Below are 22,071 nucleotides of genomic sequence, written 5' to 3'. Positions count from 1 at the left end.
ACCGGGAAGCTGGTGGTGCGGGTTGTCTCTGGTAGGGCCTACCCCACAGGAGGCTGACTGGGATGGACCGTGAGATGGGAGAACATCATCGGAAGGAGGAATAACACGTTTCCTAAACCAGTAACGTCGAGCTCTCCTGGGAGTGTGCCAATTAGCACAACCAGAAGTGTGTCGTTTCTAAATTTAGCTGAACCCCCAATATGGCTCAGTTTTCCTTTCATTTATCTCTTCGCGTTTCCGGTGGTGAATGTGTCAACTTTGATTGCTTTTTTCTTAAGACCCTAAGCCTGATTCACAACTTCTCAGCATAAGATTTTGCTCTGTTATCAGATGCAACCCCCCTCCGCTTCATTCCCCGAACTTCCCACGCTTCCTGTATCCTTTTGTAGGTCCCCGTCTTTAAGTTTGTTTGAGACTCCGAGGGGGAAAAGTCATTCTTGTAAAAGATGAGCGCGTCCACATATACACCCCCTTTGCTCTCTCAGAAGTCCCTCCTTCAGAAACTTTTTAAAGCAGTGCTTCCTCATTGTAACCATTTATTTCCTGTAGCATTCATGTTTTCCCTTCACTGGCTTTAAAACAATCAAAATAAGGGCACACTCAAATCCCTTTAATCCAAAAATATCTCTCGGCAATCTTAACTACACCCCAAGCTTCTTCATTCTTTGCATTCTTCCTTTTAGCAGTGAACTTGTTGACAAAGAGGTCTATACTCCTTCTACCTCCTTGGCTTCCATTTATTCATAAATCCCTTTAAAATATTTTTTCGTATGAGTGAATATAGAATACACGCAGAAAAAGGCACAAGCGACGAGTCATCGTGAAGTGAACACGCTCCAGTAACAACCTGGATCATGAAATAGAAGTTGTCAGCTTCCTAGAAGCTCCTTTCATGCCCCATTCTGGCTGTTGTCCCTTTCTTTTTTTTCCCAAAGAGAACGGCTATTCTGATTTCCAATGTCCTGGGTGAATCTTACACGTTTAGTATTTTATATAAATGGCATCATACAACATGCAGACCTTTGTATCTGCCTTATCTCCCTTAATATAAAGTTTGGGAGACTCGCTCATGTTTCCTGCTTATCAGAGCAGTTCATTCCTTTTCACTATTATATAGTAGTCCATCATATGAAAATAGCACTAATCATTCTGCTAGTTAAGGTAAAACAGGTTGTTTCCAGTTTTTAGCTATTGCTGCTATGAGCGTTCTTTTGGTGCATGCACGTACACGTTTCTGTTAGGTATTTATTTAGAAAAGAAATTTCTGTGCGTCAAAGGTTACACATGTGATGAGTGCCAAAGAGTTTCCCGGAACGATTTTATCAGTTTACACACTCATCGGCAGTGGATGAGAGTTCAGTTGCTTCCATACTTGGTAACACTTGGTATTGTCGGTGTTTTTAATTTTAGCCATTCGGGTACATGTGCAGCAATATCTCAATGTGTATTTTTTTCCTCTTTTTAATGCCACCTTATTGAGGTACAATTTACCTTTAATAAAATGCCCGTATTTTAGTTCCATATGTTTCAGATGTATACATCTGTGTAGCCACTATCCAATCAAGGTGCAGAATATTTCCATCATCCCAAAGTTCTGCTGTTTCCCTTGCAGTGAATGCTCCCCATTTTTGGTACGAGCCAACCACTGATCAGCTTCTTGTCCCTACCTTAATTTCGCCTGTCCAAGGATTTCATAAAATAAGACCAGATGGTATATTTTAAGTCTGTGGCTCACTTCTTTTGTTCTCTATAATGCATTTGAGATTTAAAAAATTTTTAAAAGTATTTATTTATTTTTGAGAGAGACAGACAGAGCATGAGGCAGAGAGGGGCACAGAGAGAGAGAGAGAGAGATGCAGAATCCGGAGCAGGCTCCAGGCTCCGAGCTGTCAGCACAGAGCCCGATGTGGGGCCCGAACCCATGAACCGTGAGATCATGACCTGAGCTGAAGTCGGTCGCTTAACCGACTGAGCCACCCAGGTGCCCCTACTTATTCCTTGTTGCCAGACATTGGAGTTGCTCCTACTTTTTGGCAATTACGAGTAAGGCTTCTATCAATATTCATTCCACGTGTTGTTGTAGACATGTGTTCATTTTTCTTGGGTAACTGCCCAATTGTAGAATTTAGAGAACAATGTTAAGTGCATGTTTAACTTTGTAAGAAACCACCGAACTGTTTTCAAAAGTGATTGTATCATTGGCATTCCCTGTAGCGATGTATGAAGGTTCAAGTTCCTCCCCACACTTGTCAACACTTGTATGGCCAGTCGTTTTAAGGTTAGCCATTCCGGCAGATATTCACTAGTATCTCATTATGGTTTTAATTTGTATTTCTTCCAGTGATATTTATCTTTTCATTTGCTTATTTTCTATTTGTCCATCTTCTTTGGTGGAGTGTTCGTCAAATCTTCTCTCCCTTAATAAAAAAGTTGGTTATCTTCTTATTGTTGAGTTGTAAGAGTTGTTTACATGTTCTGAATACAAGCCCTTCATCAGATACACGTTTTGCAATACGTTCTCCCCAGCCTATGGCTTGGATTTTTATTTATTTATATAATTTTTAAGTAGGCTCCATGCCCAATGTGGGACTGCCCAATGTGGAGCCCAATGTGGGACTTGAACTCACAACCCTGACATCAAGACCTGAGCTGAGATCAAGAGTCAGATGCTTATGAGAAAGAGTGAAATCATGCCATTGGCAGCAACATGGATGGAACTGGAAGGTATTAGGCTGAGTGAAATAAGTCAGTCAGAGAAGGACAGATATCATATGTTTTCCTCATATGTGGATATTGAGAAACTTAACAGAAGACCATGGGGGAAAGGAAGGGGAAAAAACAGTTACGGGGACAGGGGTTGGGGGAGTGGGAAAATGGGTGATGGGCATTGAGGAGGGCCCTTGTTGGGATCAGCACTGGGTGTGGTATGTAAGTCAATTTGACAATAAATTATATTTAAAAAAAAAACAACACAAAAAGAGTCAGATACTTAACCAACTAAGCCACCCAGGCATCCCTTGGATTTTTTCTTCTTAATCATGCATTTAGAAGGGCAAAAGTTTTAAATTCTAGTTTCTGTCTAACCTATCACTCTTTTTTCTTCTATGGTTTATATATTTGTGTCCTATCTGAGAAATCTTTGCTTAACATTATGTTTTCCTGCTTTCTCCTAGAATTAAAAAAAAAAAAAGTTTCAGCTCTTACATTTTGGTCTATAATCCATTGCAAATTAGTTTTTGTGCATGATGTGAAATAGAAGTCAGGATTTATTTTTTTCTCCCTGTATGAATAACAAGGTTTTTCAGTACCTTTTGTTAAAAAGACTAGCCTTACCTGGGGCACCTGGGTGGCTCTGTTGGTTAAGCATCTGACTTTGGCTCAGGTCATGATCTCATGGTTAGTGAGTTCGAGCCCCACGTCGGGCTCTGTGCAGACAGCTCAGAGCCTGGAGCCTGCTTCAGAGTCTGTGTCTCCCTCTCTCTCTGCCCCTCCCCTACTCACTCTCTCTCTCAAAAAATAAACACTAAAAAAATTAAAAGACTAACCTTTACTTATAGAATTCCTCCAGTACCATTGTCAAAGCCAACTGACAATATATATATGTGTATAATATTTTGAGGCTCTCTTGTATGCCATTGACCTATTGGTCTCTCCTTAGACCAGAGTTGGTGTATGGTTTTGATTACAAGTCTTGAAAATCCATTGTTGTAAATTCTCTACCTTCGTTCTGATTTTTCAAAATTGCTTTTTGAAACAATATTCAATAGGCCAATATTCAAGGACCAATTCTAGGTCCTTAGCATTTTTGTATAAATTTTAGATTAGGCTTGTCAAGTTCTACAAAAACTCTACTAGGATTTTGATAGGAGTAATATTAAATGTGTCAATCAATTTGGGAAGAATAGATACCTTAACAATATTGAGACTTTCAAGCCATGAATATATGTCTCCGCTTACTAGTTCTTGAAAAATTTCTCTCTGCAATGTGCTGTGGTTTACCGTGTTCAGGTCTTGCTCATATTTTTGTTAAATTTATATGCCAAGTATTTTATTTTTTTGACGCCAAAATAAATGGCATTGTTTTCAAAATTTTGTTTGCTGCTAGAATATAGGACGAAAATTATGTTTTGTGTGCTGACTAAATATCTTGTGACTTTTCTAAATCCTCTTATTAGTTCTGGTATTTTTAATAAAATTTCACAGAATTTTCTATGTACATATTGACATTATCTGTGAATAGAGAGGGTTTAAAATTTTTCTTTTCAAACTTATTGCTTTTTATTTATTTTTTGCTTTCTGTATTGCATTGGCTAGGGCATCCAGTACACTGTTGAATAGAAATTGGGAGAGGAGACGTTTTAGCCTTGTTCTCAATTGTAAGAAGAAAATATTCAGGCTTCTGTCATTAAGTTTGATGGGGTAATTGTAAGCTTTTCTCCATCTCAGAATGATGAAGTGTAAGCTTTTCCCCCGTATCAGAATGATGAAGTTTCTATTTTTAGTTTGTTTACTTTTTATCATGAATAGGTATTGAATTTTCTCAACTAATTTTGCTACATCTATTAATGCGATCATATGGTTTTTCTCCTTTATTCTGTTACTATGATACCTTGCATGGGTAAATTGTTAAATGGCAAACCAATCTGGCATTCCTGGAATAAATCCCCATTTGTCATGATAATAGTATTCTTTTCATATATTTCTGGAAATTGATGTGCTAATATTGGATTAAGGATGTTTGCATTTATGATCATAGGGTCTGTATGTCTGTCGTTTTCTTTCTTTGTTATAGTTTTGTCTAGTTTTTATAACATGGTGATATTGCCCTCATAAAATGAGAGTAGAAGTATTTAATACTTTTCTATTTTCTGGGAAAGATTTGTAAGAGAGATATACTACTTTCTTCCATACACACTTGTTGGGATCTAGATATGGAGTTTTCTTTGTAGAAGGTTAATGGGCTAGTCAGGCTTTTTATTTCTTCATGAGTCAGTATTGATACTTAGTGTACTTCAAGGAATTTGTCCGTTTTATCTAGGTTGTAGAATTTGTCGGACTAGACTTGTTTATAATGTTATCTTATTTCCTTTTAATGCCTGTATTGTCTGTAGGAGTTTCTTTTCTGTATACTTCATGTTGATAATTTGTGTCTTCTCTCTTTTTTTTAATTTTTTTTTCAACGTTTATTTATTTTTGGGACAGAGAGAGACAGAGCATGAACGGGGGAGGGGCAGAGAGAGAGGGAGACACAGAATCGGAAACAGGCTCCAGGCTCTGAGCCATCAGCCCAGAGCCTGACGCGGGGCTCGAACTCACGGACCGCGAGATCGTGACCTGGCTGAAGTCGGACGCTTAACCGACTGCGCCACCCAGACGCCCCTCTCTCTCTTTTTTTGATCGATCCAGCTTGAGTGTATCAGTTTTGTTGGCCTTTTTAAGGAACCATCTTTTTGTGTAATTGATTTCTCTGTTGTTTCTCTATTTTCTATTGCACTGCTTTAGCTGCATATCACATTTTAATTTTCAAATATTTAGAGATCCTCCAAATATCTATTTGTCATTGATTTCCACTTTTCTTCATTATGGCCAGAGAACATAGTTTGTATACTTTAATTATTTTGGATTTATTGACTTTTTAACAGCTCAGCAAAGGATCTATATTAAAGAATGTTCAATGTGCACTTGCAAAACATAAATATTCCGTAGCTGTCAATTAGGCCAAATTGATTGATAGTAATGGGCATTTGTCCTTTCAACAATTGAAGGAGAATGTTAAAATATCAACCTGTATTTCTGGATTAGTATATTCCTGTTTTTGTCTCTGCCATTTTTTGCTTCATGTATCTTGAAGCTCTGTTATAGCTGCATGTATAATTAACGTTGTTATCTCTTCTCGATGAATCGATCTTTCATACTTATGAAATGCCCCATATTTAAGACTGCCACTTTGCTATTTGTTTTCCATTTATCAGAAAGCATTATTTGTTGTTTTCTTAGTTTCCTCCCTTCTTTTGGATTGTGTGTTCTGTAATATTGTGATTTTTTTTCTCGTCTATTGGCACATCACCTGTACCTCTTCATTTTATTTTTTTAGTCATTGCCCTGAAAGTTTCATTAGGCTTCTTTAAATACAACCCGCCCTGAATTAATATTATACTACTTCATGTATAAAAGCCTCAAAACAGTATAACTCATTTACCCTCATTTTTTAATGTCCTGTTGTTTTACATTTTACTTCTTTATAAAATCAACAGGATGCTGTTACTATTTTTGTGTTAAATAGTTCAGTTATCTCTTAAAGAAATTAAGAGAAGACAAAAAAATAGTTCTAACAAAGTTGCCATTTCTTGCGCTCTTTATTTCTTCATGTGAATCCAAGTGGCATTCTGATGGCTTTTCCCTTTAGCCGAAAGAAATTCCTTCAGTATTTTCATGGTGGAGTTATGTTAGAAACAAAATCTTTCGGCCTTTTAAACTCTAAAAATATCATATTGCTTTCTTTTTTTATTGTGGTAAAATACACGTAACATAAAATTTACCATCTTACCCATTTTTAAATGTACAATTCAGTGTTGGGAACTATATTCACATTGTTAGGCAATCCATCTCCAAATATCTTTTCATCTTGCAAAACCGAAACCCTGCATTCATTAATCTCCCCATCCCCCTCCTCCTAGCCCCTGGCAACCACCATTCTGCTTTCTGTCTCTATGAATTTGATTACTTTAGGCTTCCCAAATAAATGGAATCATGTAGCATCTGTCTTTTTGTGACTTTCTTATTCCACTTTGCATAATGCCTGCCAGGTTAATCCAAATTGCAGCATGTGTCCACATTTCTGTCCTTTTAAGGTTAAATAATATTCCATTGTCTGTATACACCACATTTTGCTTATCCATTTATCAGTTGATAGATTCTTGTATTGCTTCCGCCTTCTGGCTATTGTAAACGATGCTGCTGTGCGCATAGGTGTACAAATATGTTTTTCAGACCCTGCCTTCAATACTTTTGAGTCTATACCCAGAAGTGGAATGGCCAGATCATGTGGTAATTCCATTTTTTATTTTTTGAGGAGCTGTCATACTCTTTTTCATAGCAGTTGCTTGAATTTCATTCCCACCATTAGTGCACAAAGGTTCCAAATTTTCCACATCCTTGCTAACACTCATGGTTTGGTTATTTTCTCTTTTTTGGTTGTTTGTTTGGCAGCCATCCTAATGAGTGTGAAGTGATATCTCATTGTGTGGTTTTGATTTGTATTTCCCCAATGATGAGCGATGTTGAACATCTTTTCATGGGTTTGTTTGCCACATGTATATCTTCTTTGGAAAAATGTCTATTCAATTTCTTGCTCATTTTTAATTTGGGTTGCTTTTTGTTGTTGGTAAGTTGTAGAAGTTCTTTATATATTCTGGATATTAAGCCCTTATCAGATATATGCTTTGCAAATATTTTATCTCATTTGGTAAGCTGTTTTTTTTAACTCTGTTGCTTGTGTCCTTTGATGCACAGAAGTTTTAAATTTTGATGTAGTTCAATTTACGCATTTTCACTTTTGCTGCTTGTACTTTGGCATCATATCCCAGAAATTATTGCTAATCCAATGTCATAAAGCTTTCTCGTATTTTCTTGTAAGAGTTCATAGCTTTTAGTTCTTACATTTAGGTCTTTGATCCATTATGAGTTAGTTTTTGTATATGGTGTGAGGTAAGGATCCAACCTCATCATGTGGCTATCCAGTTTTCCTAGCATCATTTGTTGAAAAGACTGCCCTTTCCACACTGAATGGTCTTGGCACCCTTGTTGAAAACAATTTGACCTGTATGTGAATATTTATTTCTGGGCTCTTTTATTCTATTCGTCTGTAGGTCTTTATACCAGTATCACACTATTTAGATAGTGGTGGCTCTATTGCTTATTTTTGATAGATATTTTCTTTGGGTATATCATTTTAAACCAACATGGGTTTTTGTTTGTCTGTTTGCCTTCTTTTTTTGGCACTGTAAAAATGTATTATCGTTTTCTGGTGAGAAGTTGTTACTTGTGAGAAGTTAGCTACCATTTTTGTTGCTGTTTTCTTTTACGTAATGCTTATTTGTTCAGTAAAGGATGTTGACAGTTTTGCTGAGATATGTAGCCAGCAGTGAAGTATTTGCTTAGAGTTGTAGATTGCAAAATTGATTAAAGTCTCTGTATTTTAGCTTTTTATTAATTCAAGAAAAATTACTTTCCCCGATTTGGCGGATGTGGTGAAAGTTTACTGAGTGTATACTAAGTAGCCACTTAGGATAGATCCTGTTTTTAAAATACATTGAAATACCCGAGTTGATTTCCAATGAACCATATATCTATAGGTAGGTATTTATATGCATATGTCCCCGGCATAAGAACAATACCTGCTCCAGAATTATTTGTAGAGCTCTGTTGTCTGGTAGCATTTCAAGAACGGAGCTGAGAACTATTCCCTGGTCTTCGTGGCAGATGGAACATTTAGATTGACAAGACACTATTACTTGAGAGAGACATCACCAAGTCCTCATGTTCTGCCTTCACACTGCCTTCTGAGAATGATTGGAAGTCCAGACACCCATTCCCTTTAGCGACCCTCCTTCTCCCCGCGACTCATCCACAGGGTATAGTCAGGGCCTAGAGTATTCTTCACAAATATCAGGTTTCACATCTTGTGTACAGCACCAAATCACACTGGGGCATCTCAACAGCAAGTCTACTGAGGTGAAGAGCTGCCTCTCCTGCATTCCTTCTTGCCCCAAACCCCCCTCTATTGAAGAGTGTTCATACATCCTGCGTGTTCACAGAAACAAGCATCAGGTAACAGGCATATGTGAAGTCCAGACATCGAATGGCTCATAACACACCTCAAAATGGAAATCCTGATTGACCCCTACACTCTCTTCAAACTGCTATTCTTTAGGCTTCCCATTTCATGAATGACACTCCACAAACTCTGTGATGCGTGAAACCTGCAGCTCATTCTTAATTCCTTCTTTCCCTCACCTCCCCCGACCTCTGCCCATCTAACACCTCAGTGACTCCTACTGTGTTTTCCTTCAGGAACCAAAGCACCTCGTATCAGTTTATTGGTCATCCCACTGGTCAAGTGACCGTTTCCTGCCCAGACCCAGAAATTACTGCCCCAGTGGTCTCCATCATATACCCTGGCCTCCCTCTGACTTCTTCCCAGGAGTCAGTTGTCCTTCCTAGATATAAACTGAACACTGTTGCCCTTCTGTTTAAAATTGTACAATGCGGGAGGGGAGAGAGAGGGTGGTGCCTGGGGGGCTCAGTCGGTTAAGCATCCAACTCTTGGTTTTGGCTCAGGTCATGATCTCATGGTTCACAGGATCAGCCCTGCCTCAGCCTCTGCGCTGACAGCATTGAACCTGTTTGGGATTCTCTCTCTGCCCTTCCCTCCCCACCCTTCTCAAAAAATAAAATAAAAACATAAAAATTTTTTTTTAATTGTACAATGGTTTCCCATATATTTTTAAACTTTTTTTAATGTTTATTTATTTTTGAGGGAGAGAGACAGAGTGTGAGCGGGGGAGGGACAGAGAGACAGGGAGACACAGAATCCGAAGCAGTCTCCACGCTCCGAGCTGTCAGCACAGAGCCCCATGCGGGGCTCAAACCCATGAGTGGTGAGATCGCGACCTAAGCCGAAGTCGGACACTTAACTGACTGAGCCACCCGGGTGCTGAGGCTTCCTGTATGTTCTGAATGGAATGTAAACCCATTCCCATGGCTTACACAGTCCTACATGAGCCGATCTCTGTCTACCTCTCCAATGTCATGTCCTTCTACCTCACCTTCCACCACACACACTACACTTCAGCCACACCTTCGTTTCCTCGAACCAGCAAAACCTTCCCCGTAATGTCCCCCACCCCCTTACACGTGTTGTCTCCTTTGCTCAGAACATGCCCCCACCCCCCGCCCGCCATGTGTCACGGGCATGTTTTCACTCTTCAGGTCTTCCTTTCCCTGAATAATGAACACTCTGTCTAAATTGAACTTCTTAGATTATTAACCATCATGGATCCTGCTTGTTTCCTTCAGAGCAATTAAATATGTGTTTGATTACTTGCTCATATTTATACTTCAGCGCACCTGCAAACTTCTAGATGGCAGAAACTGCTGTTTTGTTCACCATCACAAGCCTGGAGACTATAGGTTTGGCACTTAGTCAATATTGGACAATTGAATTCATGAACTATTAGTGGCCCAATAAAACAGCTTTTCCCCTAAAAAGAACGCTCGGCCCTGATGTAAAGTCAAGCCCTTACACTCAAAGCAGAGCCTGCTTGCAACTCCTCAGGTAGAATTTTTGTTCCACCTTAAAAAAAATGTTAAGGACTATTCTCCGCAAGACACATTGCTGCTACACTAGGGAAAATAAGACAGATAAATTTCTTGTCTTGTGGGTATGAATGGCCCTTTGGCTGAATTGCACATTCGTCCTGATCAGAAGCAATCGTCAATATCAGTTAGTGTCCAGAAGGAAGTACTGTGCCCACCTTGACCCGCCCTTGGTGGGGTGTGGGGACATTCCCACTGCAAGGTTTCACCTGCCCAAAGACACTTGTGACTCATCAGCACTGGAGATTCTGCCCAACTGGCTGGAGGTGAGCACGATCAGAAGTGCTGTTGTATGTGACCCGAAAAAATGCGTATATGAAAAATGCAATGGTAGGTACACGTTGGATGAAGAAGGTGCTGGTGCTAGTGTGTGTGTGTGTGTGTGTGTGTGTGTGCGCTCGCGTGCGTGCCATTAGCACCCTTGAGAAATTTACTTTGGTTCAGAGAATGTTAGAGCTTAAAGGAATTCAGGGAGTGACAAAACCGGCGAAATCTGTGGTCAGATTAGAAGTCAAAGGCCAGTCTTTTAGGGAGCCGGCCATATTCGGTGAAAGCAAGGACCTGGGGAAATGAGCAATGGGGAACACCAGGGCAGGGCAGAGGCCACGTTAGGAGAGTTGAGCCCAGCGGTGCGTGGCATCACTGGGAGACCTGATCAGAACCCGAGCAGGGCAAGGCAGGGCGCAAACTAGGATCTTAGCCTTTCCTTTCCCTGGCAATCCTCCCTCCCACCCACTCTTCCAGACAGGTTCAACGAAGAAGGGATAGAGTCACCCTGAAAGAATTTTCCAAGGCTGTGAGTGGATCGAGAGTAGTGCACTTAATTAAAGAGAGAGCACCCAGATGGGCTTTCTAGTCACTGGAATGTGAAGAACTTTGTTATAGAGTGTGACAAAAATTCACATAAACAGACTCCCTGGGAAATGAGGTCATTTTTTTCAGAGTGCAATAATACAAAGACGGCTTGGTGGGAGCTCCAGGTACTTCCTCCCTCTCCCCACTCCCCTGTCATGCCTGTTCTTTGCTTTGTCCTCACCCCTCACCCTTTCAAAATCTCTTGTGCAAGCAACTGGAAGGGGAGATGCTGAGATAGAAGGAGAGGTGGTGAGGACCCAAGATGGGAGAAGGGGGGTTATGCGGGGGCCAGCAAGAGGATGAGGGCCGAGAGATGTAGGGGGGAGGGAAGAAGCATGACAGGTATTCCAATAAGGTTAGGCCCACGACGTCCTCCTAAGCAGCAAAGTATCAAAACAAGGCTGTAGCCACCACTCTTCTCAAGGGACATTTTCCTCTGAAAAACTACAAAGAATGCCACCTAGAAGAAAGCTCTCTGGCTAGGCGTGGGAGTCCACCATGGTGGTGCTGGTCCGGCACGATTGGCCACGTGACCCTGTGCAAATCTGTAGCCTCCAATCCTTGTAGAAAAGGAGAAGGTTGGATGGGAGAGCTTGCGTGGTCCTCTCAGCTCTGATATCCGACACTTCATAGTACGAGATGGAGGAGAAGCCGGCTGGGAGGGAAGGCCCCAACAAGCATCGTCCTTAGGACCCAGGCTTTTATACTGTAGTAACCCTTGTGCTGTGAAGCAGTCCAGGAAGCCAGAGCCAAAAACTCTTGTCTGGCCAAGACTTGAGAGTGACTAAAAAGCACATCCTCATGTGTCACCAACTCACCAGAGCAAGAAAACCCTGTGAGGCCAAAGGTCTAAGAGGATTGTGGGATTGAGATGTGAGGATGGGACTGGTCTGGGTGGTTTTAGATCCCCTGCCAAGACTTTCATAAGCTTCTGGTAGACTCTTTGGTGGGGTTTTTGAGCCAGGAGTTTCAGAGGCAAGATGCATGGATGTTTCTCAGTCCATGGTTGACCCCGTTCTCCACCCCCAACCTCCCCTCTCCCAGGGCTCCAGGCCTTGGGCTGCTGCAAGGTGGGAAGGGCCCAGCAGAGCTGTGGCCCCCTCAGACGCTGAAGAAGAGCCCTTCACCCTCTTCTGATGACAGCTGCAGGCACCAGTGCAGGCTGGAGGTGGTGCCATGAGGTAAAATGGGCTCGTCCTGCTGACTGTTCAGGGCATGAGATGCCATCTCCATCTATGGCATAGAGTTGGCAATCCCTTCAGCCCCCAGGGCCACAGAACGAAGAGCTAGACGGTATATTGGATCATCTCTCTTCGCTCTTCTAGATGCATTTTCTACTATGAATCACCACATTCTGGGTCTCAGGAGCTGCCCCTTATGGACTCACCAATGAGCCCTCTTGTTCATAGGCACCTGCTGGGCATGGTTAAAAGGAGACGTTGGCGAGAAAGGGGAGAGAGTGAGACCTGGGTCCAGCCTCCATACTTTCCATTTGCCCCTCCAGATCCATTTCCCCCGTCTCTAAGGAGATTTCTAATGAGAACATTACTTTAAAATACTACATAGAGACCAGTCACGCATATTGTAAATGACATAATATGTGTACAACAATCAACTCATGGAATTCGGGAAGGCTGATTAGAATTGACATTGACAGGCAGGTTTGAAGAATTCTGTCAAATCTATGGTTTGCTGCCCACCCTGCGTTCTCATCATAAATACCCCTTGGGTTTTTCTGAGGGCCTCCCTCTCACTGTTCCTGGCCATTTTAGTTTATTCCCTCATTGAATACCAGTCAGCCCAACTTTCGATGCACCACCACAATGGGTGACTCCCCATGGTCAAGGGGGCTTCAAGTTTTGGTTTATATTGAAGGTAAAGTCAAAGGCATGCATGCAGAGTTTGAGCTTGAGGCTGTACAATTAAGAGTCTTTTCATTCATGCTACCATTCCTGTACTGGACCTCCCACTGGCCATGCTTACCAGGCATCTGCATTTTCTGCCTGGCAAATATATGTAAGGATTGACTATGAGGCATCCCTCTCTGGTCATGAGACTTCTCACCCTTCTAAAATACTACCTCAAAATCCACCCAAAGTTTAGGACTTCAAACTTGTCCACAGGGATTTCCTTCAGAACTAGTTTCTAGGCACATTAGAAATTAGTTTCTTGTTTTACAGTCAAACATACACTCCTTTTATCTTTCCCTCCGCCTTCAGGGATTCCATGCCCTGTGATGACTCTCTTCCTCCCTCCCTCCCTCCCTCCTTCTCTCCTTCCCCGTTTTTCCCCCTTCCCTTTCTCTCTTCCTCCTTGGACACAGGCCAGAGGGCATGGAGAAATGAGTTGTGCAGTTGTTGGTGTGGAAACGGGGTCCATGTGGAGGACTGGACTGCGGGGTCAGCCTGGTCTTGGAAACGTAGGGATCACTTGACAAAGAGCAGCCCTTCTGAAAGCCGATGGTTACATCTATTTTCACATCTTCCCAAAGGAGCATGAGACTGGCTGTCTGAGACCAAGAACCCAAATCCGTAGAGAATTAGGAGGGAGATGCTGGACGACGGGCTTCCTCTCTGTTAAGACTACGTGCAAACAGCAACTTCCGGCCAAAAGGAAAGGAGAGAATCCTGGACAAAACACAAGCCATCAAGCCAACATAAGGGGGGTTCATCCTTGTGCAGGGGACTTTGAACAAACATCCAAGAGACCTGATCCCAAATTTGCCCCTCTTCTGGTTGAGCGGTCTGTTCATTTTTTGCCGGGCCTCCATCCAGGCTGAGTGAACTAAGTAAACAAGAAGCGGCAGAGTTTTTACGGCTAAGCAAATACACAGGAAAAGAATGACCATTAAAAGCTTAATTATTGGCTGTAAATTACAGACACTAAAAGCTGTCGTGGAGGTGTTCGGAGACACAGGAGAAAGGGCTGATACCTAAACTCCAGCTGTTCCGTAGCTCTTGACCATGGTCACAAAGCTGTCCCTGAGCCTCAGAAATGTCCAACACGAAATCAGATGGCTCGCAGGTGTAGTGGCATTTTTTTTTCCCCCTCTCTTTTTCGGGAGATGTTCTCTTAAGGGGGATAACTTATCTTCTGGCGGCCCATGTCAAGAGGATCAATGTCAGGAAAAAACAATGTTTGTTTCCTTTGTATTTTGAGACTTCCTATTTTTGGCATCCTTCCTTGAGAATGGCTTTATCTCAGTGCAGAGACCAGGAAGTCAATTGTGTTGGCTAGAGCATCCTCTGGGCCAAGCCATGTCTTGGGCTGCAGACGGTCCATCTGAATTCCTACAACTCTGTCAGCGTGGGCAAGCTCCACTCTTTGTGTCGCTGCGAGCAAACGAGATTTTTTCAGTGCTGTTACTAACAATAGAGCAAACGACATTGTCAATGTCCAGGGAGTTGTTGTGGCAGTGGGTGGATGGTCTGATGGCTATAACTAACATTACTGTTTCATTTTATTCTCCAAATTCAGTTGTTAACGAAGATCTTAAAGAAATGCCGTTCTTATCAAAATGATTTAGAAAAATGACTTCATCGGTGTGTGGTTGCTCTGTAAAAAATGGGTATTTACCCTCAGATTTAGCACTGCCTGATTTAAATGGTTTTTTGTGTTTTTATTTTTGAGAGAAAGAGAGGGCAAGTGGGGGAAGGGCAGAAAGAGCGGGACAGAGAATCCAAAGCAGGCTCCGTGCTGACAGCAGCGAGCCCGATGTGGGGCTCGAACTCACGAACCACGAGATCATGACCTGAGCTAAAGTCAGATGGTCAACTGACTGAGCCACCCAGGCACCCCTACCCATGCCTTAATTTAAAAATTTTGCTCTGTAGGGGGTGCTCAGTCGGCTAGGTGTCCGACTTCTGCTCCGGTCATGATCTCATTGTTTGTGAGTTCGAGCCCTGAGTCGGGCTGACCGCTCAGAGCCTGGAGCCTGCTTGGAATCCTGTGTCTCCCTTTCTCTCGCCCCTCCCTCGTTCATGTTCTGTCTCTCTCTGACTCTCAAAAATAAATAAAACATTAAAAAATTAAAAAAAAATTTGTTCTCTAGAATGTTCTTTTTCTTATATTAAAAAAAATTGAGTTCTAGACATAGAAAACAAAGAATAATATCATACCACACATATTTCCATCACCCAGAGTCATCAACTTAATATTTACTGGGTTTGCTTCTGGCTTTTTTTTCCCCCTCCTCCTTGATTTTCATTTTTTTAAATAACTGAAGCATCACCGAGGCGGTGAAAGTTTGCTTTAACCACCGTTTTGGTCTCACCACACAACTATGCAATGATACCATAAGTTTGATGTGTGGGATCCAAGACCATTTTCATATCTGACATAAAATATATCCCCAGAAGATACAGGATACACTTTTATGTGCATTTTGCTTTTTTTCTTTAAAAAAAATGTTCTATTATACTAAGAACACTTCACATGAGATCTCTCCTCTTAGCAAATTTTTAAAAAGTTTTAATTTTAAGTCTAGTGAGTTAAACATAGTGTTGTATTAGCTTCAAGGGTGCAATGTAGTGATTCAACAATTTCATACACCACCCAGTTCCCAGCATGACAAGTGCACTCCTTAATCCCTATCACCTGCTTAAGATATTTTTACCAGTCTGATGGGGGAAAATGGTATATTGTTCTTGGTTATACTTCTCTGATTACTACTGGAAATGATGTTTGCTAGCATTTGTATAGCAGTTTGGGCCAGCCACCTTTCAAGCAGTTAATTTGTATTAACTCATTTTATTCTTCCAATCCTAGGAGGAAGGGAGCTCTTTTGCTAGTTTAGGAAAACTGGACACAGAGGTCAAGTTACCTGCCAAGGTCACTGACCACCACATTTCCTCTACTATAAATTTCCCGTTAATAACCTTTACCCAATTTTTTTTCTATTGTGTTGCTGATCTTTTTTCTTACTGGTATCTAGGATTTTTAAAAAATGGAGTCCAATCAGGCAAAGGGTTAGTATCTGAAATCTGTAAAGAACTTCTCAAACTCAATGCCCAAAAAATGTTTGCAAATGACATATTAGATAAAGGGTTAGTATCCAAAATCTATAAAGAACTTCTCAAACTCAACACCCAAAAAACAAATAATCCAGTGAAGAAATGGGCAAAAGACATGAATAGACACTTTTCAAAAGAAGGTGTCCAGATGGCTAACAGACACATGAAGAAACGCTCCACATCACTCATCATCAGGGAAATACAAATCAAAGCCACAATGAGACACCACCTCACACCAGTCAGAGTGGCTAAAATGAACAACTCGGGAAACAAGAGATGTTGGCGAGGATGCGGAGAAAGGGGACCTCTTTTGTGCTGCTGGTGGGAATGCAGACTGGGGCAGCCACTGTGGAAAACAGTATGGAGGTTCCCTAAAAAATTAAAAATAGAACTACCCTATGACCCAGCAATGGCACTACTAGGTATTTATCCATGGGATACAGGTGTGCTGTTTCGAAGGGACACATGCACCCCAATGTTTATAGCAGCACTATCGACAATAGCCAAAGTATGGAAAGAGCCCAAATGTCCATTGATGGATGAATGGATAAAGAGGATGTGGTATATATATATACAATGGAGTATTACTCACCAATTAAAAACAATGAAATCTTGCCATTTGCAACTACGTGGATAGAACTGGGGGGTATTATGCTAAGCGAAGTAAGTCAGTCAGAGAAAGACAAATATCATATGACTTCACTCATAGGAGGACTTTATGATACAAAACAGATGAACATAAGGGAAGGGAAGCAAAAATCATAGAAAAAGAGTGAGGGGGACAAAACAGAAGAGACTCTTAAATATAGAGAACAAACTGAGGGTGGCTGGAGGGGTTGTGGGTGGGGGGTGGGCTAAACGGGCAAGGGACACTGAGAAAGACACTTATTGGGATGAGCACTGGGTGTTCTATGTAGGGGATGAATCACTGGCTAACTAACTTGGATCTAAATTAAAAAATAAAAGTAAATAATAAAAATGTAGTCCAGATGCTTTTTTTTTTTTTTTTTGGTCTATTATACATGTTGCAAATAACTTCTCCCGGTCTGCCACTTACTCGTGGAGCTTGTTTATAGTGGTGTCTTCACATTTTCCAAAGCATTTTTCACTTGTGCTATGTCAACCTTTCATTCATTCATTCATTCATTCAGTATTTATTGCTCACAGTGCGTGGCACCAATGAAGGTGCCACGGGGAAGTCTGACTCATTCCAGTGGGAGATGACAGGAAGTATGCCAGCAACCGAGGAAATGTGGGTCTGCTGGTGATAACTTCTATGGCAGAAAAGAAAATAGGAGAAGGGAGGAGAGGTTACTGAACATGAGTGGGCTGGGGCTGCGGGGAAGGAAGGGGGAAGTCATTGCTCTTGTATATCAGGTGTTTGGGGAAAGCCTCACCAGTGGAGTGGCACTGGGTGACCCGAGGAAGCACGGGAGCGAATCTAGCGATTTCTTGGTGGTGAGTGCTTCCGGCAGAGAGAGGAGCCAGTGCCAAGGCCCTGAGGTGGAAAGCAGCCAGTGTGGCTGCGAAACCGCAACAAGGCTAGTGTGGCTGGAAAGGGGGGTGCAAGGGGAAAAGCAGTGGGAGATGAGGTCCCAGAGTAGAGGAAGCAGGTGTGTAGGGCCCTGGAGGCCACTGTACTTACTTCAAGTGAGCTCATGTAAACCTTCTCAGGCTCTGGGAAGTTCTGTAAATTGCCAGGATCACATAGTGGCAGAGCCCAGTGTGAAGTCCCTTCTGATTCCAGTGTTCTTATATCACGTGACAGCTGCCTGAAGTCCTACCTTCTTTCTTTGTTACAGAAAGAAACTAGGAGGAGAACGCCTACGTAAATGCAAAAAAACCCAAATTCTGCTGGGTCACCACCTGCCTTGATTTGCTGGGTACCAAGGGTTTCCTGGGGATGCCTGTCTTTTAGTGCTAAAACTGGGACAGTCCTGGCCAAAGTGGGGTGGGGGGGTAGGTGGTCACCCAACAAGTTGACTGAAAAGTGGGGAGCATGTACTAGTTTGCTGCTTTAAGCCTTGGACTCTCCAGAGTGCTATGCCACCGCTTGTAGAGAATGCCCAAGATCTGGAACGTTCCCAAGCCAACCTCAGGTCAAGAACTCAGGGTCGCTGCTGGAACTCTCACTTAAATGTCATTGGATACACAGGGGTTACCTGAAGGTGGTGGGATTACACAAAATTGTTTTATACTTTAAAATTTATGGGGCGCCTGGGTGGCGCAGTCGGTTAAGCGTCCGACTTCAGCCAGGTCACGATCTTGCGGTCCGTAAGTTTGAGCCCCGTGTCAGGCTCTGGGCTGATGGCTCAGAGCCTGGAGCCTGTTTCCGATTCTGTGTGTGTCTCTCTCTCTCTGCCCCTCCCCCATTCATGCTCTGTCTCTCTCTGTCCCAAAAAATAAATAAACGTTGAAAAAAAAATTAAAAAAAAAATTTGCACTATAAATATATATTACATTGTTGACCATGAAAACTGTAATGCGGTAAAGTATTAGTTCATCTTTATTATATTTTAAAAGATTTTTTTTGGCAAGCTATCTTTTTTTTCTTTTAAAGTTTATTTATTTTGAGAGAGAGAAACAGTGCATGAGTGGGGGGGGGAGGGGCAGAGAGAGAGGGAGAGAGAGAGAGAACCCCAAGCAGGCTCCGAGCTGTCAGTGCAGAGCCCGACGTGGGGTTCAGTCTCATGAACCCGTGAGATAATGACCTGAGCTGAGATCAGGAGTCGGTCACTTAACCAACTGAGCCAGTCCGGTGCTCCCATCTTTATTCTCGTTATCCTGAATGCACACTTCCCAGCACATAGTAAGTGCTCAATAAAATTTTTCTCAATAGCAAATATAGCTGTATAGAAGAAGACGCTTCGTGAAACACCAGTTATGCGTGCAGCCTCTGAAGGACTAATGCTATTCATGGTTCTCGAATGTTGTTGCACCAGAATTACCTAGGGGGCATGTTAAAACTTGAACTGTTGGACCCACCCCCAGAGTTTCTGACTCAGTTGTCTGGGGCAGGACTCCACAATCTGCATTTCTAATGCGTTTCCAGTCGAGGCTGTTGCTGCTGCCCATGCTGATGGGGTGGGAGGGAGAAAACCACAGTTGAGAACATCCCATCTATATTAATTAATTGGTTAACTAAATATTGGCTAATTGTTTTTCGGTGCTAGTGTGGTCAATGAACCATCGAGTATAACCTTGTTGAAAGGTCTCCACTGATTCATACAAGAATTCATTCCTTCTTCATTCTTCCAGTGAGCAATCATCTCTTTCCCTCTCTCTGACAGGAGACACCCAGAGGTGTAGGAAACACACGTATTGCCCTTTAGGTGCTGAGAGACTTCAAGACGCGTTAAGTTATATTGTTTGGTTCTTAACTGCCCTAGTAAGGAATTAAATTAAGGAAGAAAATTAAAAAACAAACTTTAAATAGAATATGTTGTTTCTTGTCAATTCATGAAAATTGACTGGCTTTGATAAATGTTCCGTAGGCTTAAATGTACGTGTGTGTGTGTGTGCGCGTGTGGCGGGGTGGGGGTGGGGGTGCCCTTTATGAATTTAGCTGTTTAGAGTATAGGGCAAATGGGGCCAACTCCATGGACTCAGGCCAGCCAATCACATGGAATCACAGGTGGAAAATAACCAGAATAAATGTAAAGTCCTGTGTTTGAGCTTTAAAACACACACACACACACACACACACACACACCAGAACTCAAGGGCAGCTGATGTGAAAAGACCTGGGAGTTTTCACTGGCTTCTATCCAAAATTCATGTATAGCAAATCAACTTATTTAACTTCCTAGGGATTTATTTTACAACTAGTTTATGTTGGAAGGTTAACAGGGAGGGAGGAGCACTGCCTAAGATTAGACTTCTATGGACTCTTTGTGTACCCACGCACGTACACTTCTACGCACAGCGAGCAATTTGTACATTTTGCTTTGACAAAGTTTCTTGGTGAAGTTATCACACACAAGTGCTCTCTGGTAGTGCTTCTCAAAGTGTGGTCTGTGGATCACCAGAGTTAGCATCGCCTGAAAACTTGCTAAGTGTACGGATTCCTAGGTCCCGCCCTTGCCTTCCTAAACCAAGATCCCCGGGGATGGATTCCACACTCTGCCTCACTTTAACAATCCCAGGTGATTCCTTTGCACGCTGAAGCTTGAGAACCCTGCTCTAGGTCCGAAAGGCGGTTTTCTTAGGAAAATCTTGGGTTTACCCACAGGTATGGGGTCAGCCCACCTGTGGCTAGTCTGTCATCTGACTGGGTTTCTTAATTTCCATGTCAACTCCATTCTTTCCCTTTTCCTCCCACTCACTGTTAACCATCAACAGAGAAAAGCTGTCTTCCTGATTTTCTTTTTGCTTTAGTTACTGGGGAGCTCAGTCACAAAATTGGAGCCTTTCAAGGGCACCGTCCCCGAGTTTATGGCGAACATTTTGTGTTACAGCATTACTCTTGGTTCCATTCTCTTTTCCCACGCTGGTTTCCCTTTCCATCCTTTCACTGAAAAATTCTGTCCTGTCTGCATTTCTGTAAACCTCCTCACACACTTCTCTTTGGCACAGGATAAGGTAGAAAGGAACAATACAGAACCCCACAAATTAGTATTTATATGTTGTTAGGCAGTTATGTATTGAATAAAACAAGGTCTGCGACTCGTCAAATGAACAAAGAATCACATTAAAATCAAGGAAGAAAAACTGCGTGAGACTGTGATTTGCACCCATCAAATGACTTATTCATTTTTATCTTCTTCTGGGAACTGGAGCTGAAAGAGAAATTGTACTAAGAGTCCAAGTAACGAGCTTACTCTTAGCAAGCTTGATGCTTGTTAGATGCATCATCTGTTCCTATGGTGAAGCCCTATCCCCCAAGGTAACGCTATTTGGAGAGGAGCCCTTAATGAAAGAAATTAAGGTTAAATGAAGTCCTAAGGGTGGGGTTCTGATCCAGTAGGATTAGTGTCCTTATAAGAGGAGACACCAGAGACCCATCCATGAAAACCCACGAGAAGCATATATCTGAAGCCAGGAAGACAGCTCTCATCAGCAACCCACCATCCTGGACCTGACCTTGGACGTTCTAGTCTCCAGAACTGTGAGAAAGACATTTCTGTTGTTGGAGTTACACAGTATGGGGTTTTGTTATGGCAGCCCAAGCAGACTGATATGTGTGTGTGTGTGTGTGTGTGTGCGCGTGTGTGTGTGTGCGCGTTTAAATGGACCAAAGAGTAGGGGCGTCTGGGTGGCTCAGTTGGTTAGGAGTCTGACTCTTGATTTCGGTTCAGGTCACGATCTCACGATTCCTTAGTTCGAGTCTGGCATCTGGCTCTCTGCTGTCAGCACAAGAGCCTGCTTTGGATCTTCTGTCCCCTCCTCTCTCTCTACCTCCCTTGCTCATCCTCTCCCTCTCTCTCTCTCTCTCCCTGTCAAAAAATAAAATGAATCCACATTTTTTTTTAAAAGTGGACAAGAGAATATGAAAGGAAAATAATATTAGTTTCTTATTATTGAATGTCTAGCCAAAGAATTAGGCACATATTGAAAGAAAATGAAACTAAGAGGAAGAATAGGCTACTTGTAACAACTCTCAGGAGTTCTGGGTTGAAGTTTATGGAAATTTCCTCTTCCTCTTGTATCCACAAAATAAAAACCAAAATAATGAGCCTATGCCTTTTCTTTAGCAACCTGCAGTCCTCATTCAGCCACCCGTTTTAGTGGAACAGGTGCTTCCTTTGGTCTTCTAGAGTTGAATCTGGCATCTGTCTATCCTTAGATGCCCATTAATCAGAATACATATAAACAGGTGATTGCCTAG

The sequence above is a fragment of the Lynx canadensis genome, chromosome B2 (assembly GCF_007474595.2).
Source record: "Lynx canadensis isolate LIC74 chromosome B2, mLynCan4.pri.v2, whole genome shotgun sequence".
Classification (NCBI taxonomy): Eukaryota; Metazoa; Chordata; class Mammalia; order Carnivora; family Felidae; genus Lynx; species Lynx canadensis.
This window is presented reverse-complemented; position numbering follows the sequence as displayed.